Raw genomic sequence first — 5,218 nt, 5'->3', positions numbered from 1 at the left:
ACCGGGCATCGCGGCAGATAAAATATGTGACTGTCGTCATAAGTTGTGTAAGATTTCTTCTTTGAAACAGGGTGAACACTTTAGAAGCTGCTAAACGGTGTAATTTTGTGAAGATTACTTACCATTCACATTCTGTGTCCCGTCACCGAAGCCCTGCAGTTCGGGACAGAGTTCTGAGATCTCAGGGAGTCATCCGCTTTAGTCAGTGCTAACCAATCGGAACACGTCTTACATTGCTCGTCCTTAAGCCCCGCCCAGAATGTTCATGTGAGATCCGCAACAAAATAAAGTTGAGTTCAACCAAAAAACTGGAGCATCAAAAAAACTTAGAATCTCAACCAAAAACTTAGGCTGTCAACCAAAAAAATTCTGATATGCAAAAATAAAAGTTTCAAACAAAAATGTGTGATTTCAATTAAAAGGAAAGTTTTTAAAGCAATTTTTTTTGTTGTTTTAAAAAAAATAATTCTTGCAATATGATTAAAACATTTTTTTTGTTTGAAACATTTTTTTTTTTGAAAATCCAAAAGTTTTGATCACAACTCTATGTTTTTGTTTGACATGATTTTTTTTTTTTTTGATTGAATACTACTTTTTTTACTTGACGTGATTTTTTTTATTTATTTATTTATTTTTATTGAATAATTGTGAAACAAATCTAACTCCATAATCTTGCATCATATCTGAAAATGGACTCGGTAAAGACAGCTTCCATGTTTCAGTTAAAAAACTGAAAACAACACATCATATTTGGAGAGATGTAAAACTGAAGATACCTGCTACATTTAGTGTTAAAGACAAATATTGTTTTTGTTGTAGAACCTCTGTCACTAAACTGTCAATGTTTGACATGTTGNGTCACCGAAGCCCTGCAGTTCGGGACGGAGTTCTGAGATCTCAGGGAGTCATCCGCTTTAGTCAGCGCTAACCAATCGGAACACCGTCTTACATCGCTCGTCCTTAAGCCCCGCCCAGAATGTTCATGTGAGATCCGCAACCAAATAAAGTTGAGTTCAACCAAAAAACAGGAGCATCAAAAAAACTTAGAATCTCAACCAAAAACTTAGGCTGTCAACCAAAAAATTCTGATATGCAAAAATAAAAGTTTCAAACAAAAATGTGTGATTTCAATTAAAAGGAAAGTTTTTAAAAGCAATTTTTTTTTGTTTTAAAAAAAATAATTCTTGCAATTTGATTGAAATATTTTTGTTTGAAACATTTTTTTTTTGAAAATCCAAAAGTTTTGATCACAACTCTATTTTTATTTGACGTGATTTTTTTTTGTTTTTTTGATTGAATAATTGTGAAACAAATCTAACTCCATAGTCTTGCATCATATCTGAAAATGGATTCGGTAAAGACAGCTTCCATGTTTCAGTTAAAAAACTGAAAACAACACATCATATTCAGAGAGATTTAAAACTGAAGATACCTGCTACATTTAGTGTTAAAGACAAATATTGTTTTTGTTGTAGAACCTCTGTCACTAAACTGTCAATGTTTGACATGTTGAGGCATGATTACATTATTTGTTAAACATTAAAACAAGTTCCACTATAAGGATTATTTTTTTTATTCTTTGCCATTTTAACAAAAATAATAAGATTATTAAGGCACCTAAAAATACATACTTTATTAGCCTAAAGTATACACTGAGATGTCATTTAAAACATACTGAAATTAATAATTTAAAGTAGCGTTAAGTGAATTTTAAGAAATTCTATTTTGAGCATATATTTTAAAATATACACAAATTATATTTTAAATATATTTGAAATATACACTTGAGCGAGTGTACGTTTACACTTGGGCAAATACATATTTTGTTCACTTTTATTTAATATATTTATTAAAAGTTTATTTTGGTACAATTATATTTAAGTGTGTTTAAAGTTCTAATTTCGAAATTGGTACAAGCATACTTTTAGTATACTTCATATATATTTATAGGTAGTACATTTAATACTTAGTATACTTAAAATGTACTTTCACAAATGTAAGTATATTTGAAATATACTAAAAAAGTATACTTTTTTTCACTAGGGTTACCCCAACAGGGGTGATTGGCTGAAGCAAAGAAGCTATCCGATTGGTTACTGATGAATCCTGTTTAAAAAAAAATGTGTGAATTGAGACATCAGAGAAGTCTCAAAATTCACACACAAATGTAGCGCAACCCACAGGCCAGAAGCAGTTTGTAAATCAAGATTTGTGTTTGCATCAAAAGTAAGTGTGTATCTCGTCCTGTACATTTGTGAATCTGGTGCTGTGAATTTGTAAATCTTGATCTGTGCATTTGTGAATTTTGTGACTCTTTTAGCTCCTTACATTCCAGTGTCACCTGATGTGTTTTCACCAACAGCATCTCCAGCTTCAGCATCTGCTTCCCCAATGATAGCAAATGCATCTCCACACTCTCAACAGATCCCATATCCTTGTCTGCAGCTGCAGCTCCAACAACTTATTCTGTGTCGCTTTCAGGAGTAAGAATCATTAGTATTTTTGGGTACCAACAAAAGCTCCACTACCTTGGATTCAGTTTAAGACAGGCCAGATAGATCCCACCACCATCACCAACAGTCCTCCACTCCTTCACCAATCTCTGGAACTCCTTTGTGGGTGTCAACCTCTTTACAACACTCTAATCCAGTCTTCAGACAAGGCTATTTGAGGGTTCTTTTGGTCTCCTGCTCTTCCTCCAGGGAAGGCTCTGTGGCCCCACAGCCTCCAGAACTCCTTCACTGCCACATCCTCTAAAATTAGATGTAGCCTTCTGAAGATAACATGTCTGTCTTAGAAATCTTTAATCATGCATATTAATGTAACAGACCTCGGTATTCATCTTCTCTCTCTCTCAGGAACCTTGCTGAGACAAGACAATTATATAGCTTAAATAAATTCACTCCTCCTACTCACACTAATTTTCACATAACCCCATGGTTTTGGAGAGGAGGATGAGTAGCTTCTAAAGTAAAGTTCACAATGTTATTCAAAGTACCAAAAACCTCAACTCAAAAAGCTATTCCAAAACTGATTACATTGTTTCTGTTCATAAAACACACAAGAGGATACTTTGGAAAAAATAAAAAAGTGAGATGTCATTTGACTCCTTGTAGTAGCAACCAGTGCTTTGAGGTGGTAAAGTTTCAGGTGTTTCCCCATGTGCCCTTCCTTCTCTAACCATCTAATAATACTTGCATTCATAATTAATAGGCTTAATTAATGGTTTGAATCATATCTTAGTACAGATTTTAATTCCTGACAGCTCCACAGTCTTGAACCTTGCAGTTATTTTTAACCAAACCTTTCATTTGACAAACACATTAAACATATGTCTGAAAGTGTCTTTTTTATTAGCACAAAAATTTGGTGCATCTTTACTGGTGCATTTATTTGTAACTTATAGACTTCACTATTGCAATGCAAATAAAGCTGGGTCTCCTAAAAGTTCAATGAAAGTCTTTCCATTGATGCAAAATGCAGCAGTTTGGGCAGCTGCTAAAAGCAGTAACATGTCTCTTATTCCTACTATCATTACACCAACTGCACTGTCATAATAATCACCTATTGCCTAACAAGAGCACTCAATTCTCAAGATAAGACAAGATAAGATAATACTTATTTGTCATTCCAGTAATTTCCAAGGCAAGAGTAAAAGTCAGATATTTAGATTTAAAAATTTTAGTTGGTAACTTATCATTTTTAGCCAAAGTTATAAAGAGGCACTTTGAAGGCCTAAGAGCCACCTGCAGCTCTGGACCTGAGGGTGGCGTTGGAGGTTTAACAGAAAACACAAATTCAAAGAGTAAAGATTATCAGGCCACCGTTTATAACTGCTGATGTCTCCTGTTCTTCCAGAATTATTGCTTCTTCTTCCTTGGTTTTCCCTTAGTTACAGTTTTTGTCTGTGCTACAAGGTGCAAAAAAACACACACACACACACACAAAAAAAAACAGGATTAAATGTTCCCAAGTTGAACCCAAAGCAGTGAAGGAAGCATATTCTGATAGATTTTCTTTTTGGTGGAGAATGAGGTGGAATGAGGTGTACATACACCTCATTCCACCACTTCTAAACAAAAAGATGGTAAGGTTGATTCCCAGACTACTAGAACTGTCTGTTATGAAGTTGGTGCAGAGAAATGAGACTAAATGGAGCAGTGAGAGTCTTATGATTGTCAATGTGTTTCATTTGGTTTGGTTTTGTAGTTTGTTTATTTCAAACATATATACATTCAAACACCTTGGCTGTTTGGATGCTGAAGTTGAGTGAAAAATGTTTCCATGTCTAAGTGTGGGTTAAGGATGGTAATTTCTTCAGGGTTAAAGAACATGGTTTAGAGGACCATGTTGGAAATGTCCACTAATAAACACAGTTCACTCCAGCTGAAATAACTAATTAAATAAAACCAATAAGACTATAGTTTAAAGTGAAACCTGGCCATCCACTGATCTTATTCCTTGTGAAGGAAACTTATGCATGTTGTCCTTTTGCCAAAGCTTCACATGTTTCAAATATGTAATTGTAAAATATTATTTTATTCAGCAGCTCCAAGCCAATGCCCCACAGATCTTCACAAAGACAAAATTCATCTCAGAAATGCATGAGACCTAAAGGTAGGACAAAAGAACACTGCCCCTCTCTTTGACAGTGAACACCGTTCACTTGTCTAATTGGCCTTAATTCACCCAAAATGAAGAAATAATTAACAGCAAAACGTCCATCACTGCACGCCACAAACCCCCTCCCATTATCACTGGGGTCTTGTTAAGAACCGTGATGAAGTGACAGACGGGAAGTCAGATCATATGTGTCATTATGTCACCTCATCTCCTCTGATCCCATTTCAATTAACAGATCATTTGTGATCTGTACTTTCAGCATAGACTTCCCTGCAGGTGGTCATATGCTGCTCTTTCCTGGCAGTTGTTTCAAAGGTTCACCAATAGAAATCAACACCATGAAGATGGTTTTCACTACAGAATGTTAAAATTTCTACATGCATAAAAATCCATTGTCTCGTCTCATAAGACACAAAAAAGTATATTTTGTAAAAGCCAAAAAAATATAGTGAGATAACATTTCAATTATGTCCTTGTAGCAGCAACTGGTGCACAATAAATAGTGATTATTGAGGGATCAGAGACTTTACTTATATTACTGTTTAGCATCTGTGCAATTACTCAGCCACAGTTAAATATGCATTATGTTAGTATA

Source organism: Poecilia formosa, unplaced genomic scaffold (assembly GCF_000485575.1).
Source record: "Poecilia formosa unplaced genomic scaffold, Poecilia_formosa-5.1.2 Scaffold452, whole genome shotgun sequence".
Taxonomy (NCBI): Eukaryota; Metazoa; Chordata; class Actinopteri; order Cyprinodontiformes; family Poeciliidae; genus Poecilia; species Poecilia formosa.
Note: the sequence above shows the minus strand (reverse complement) of the source record.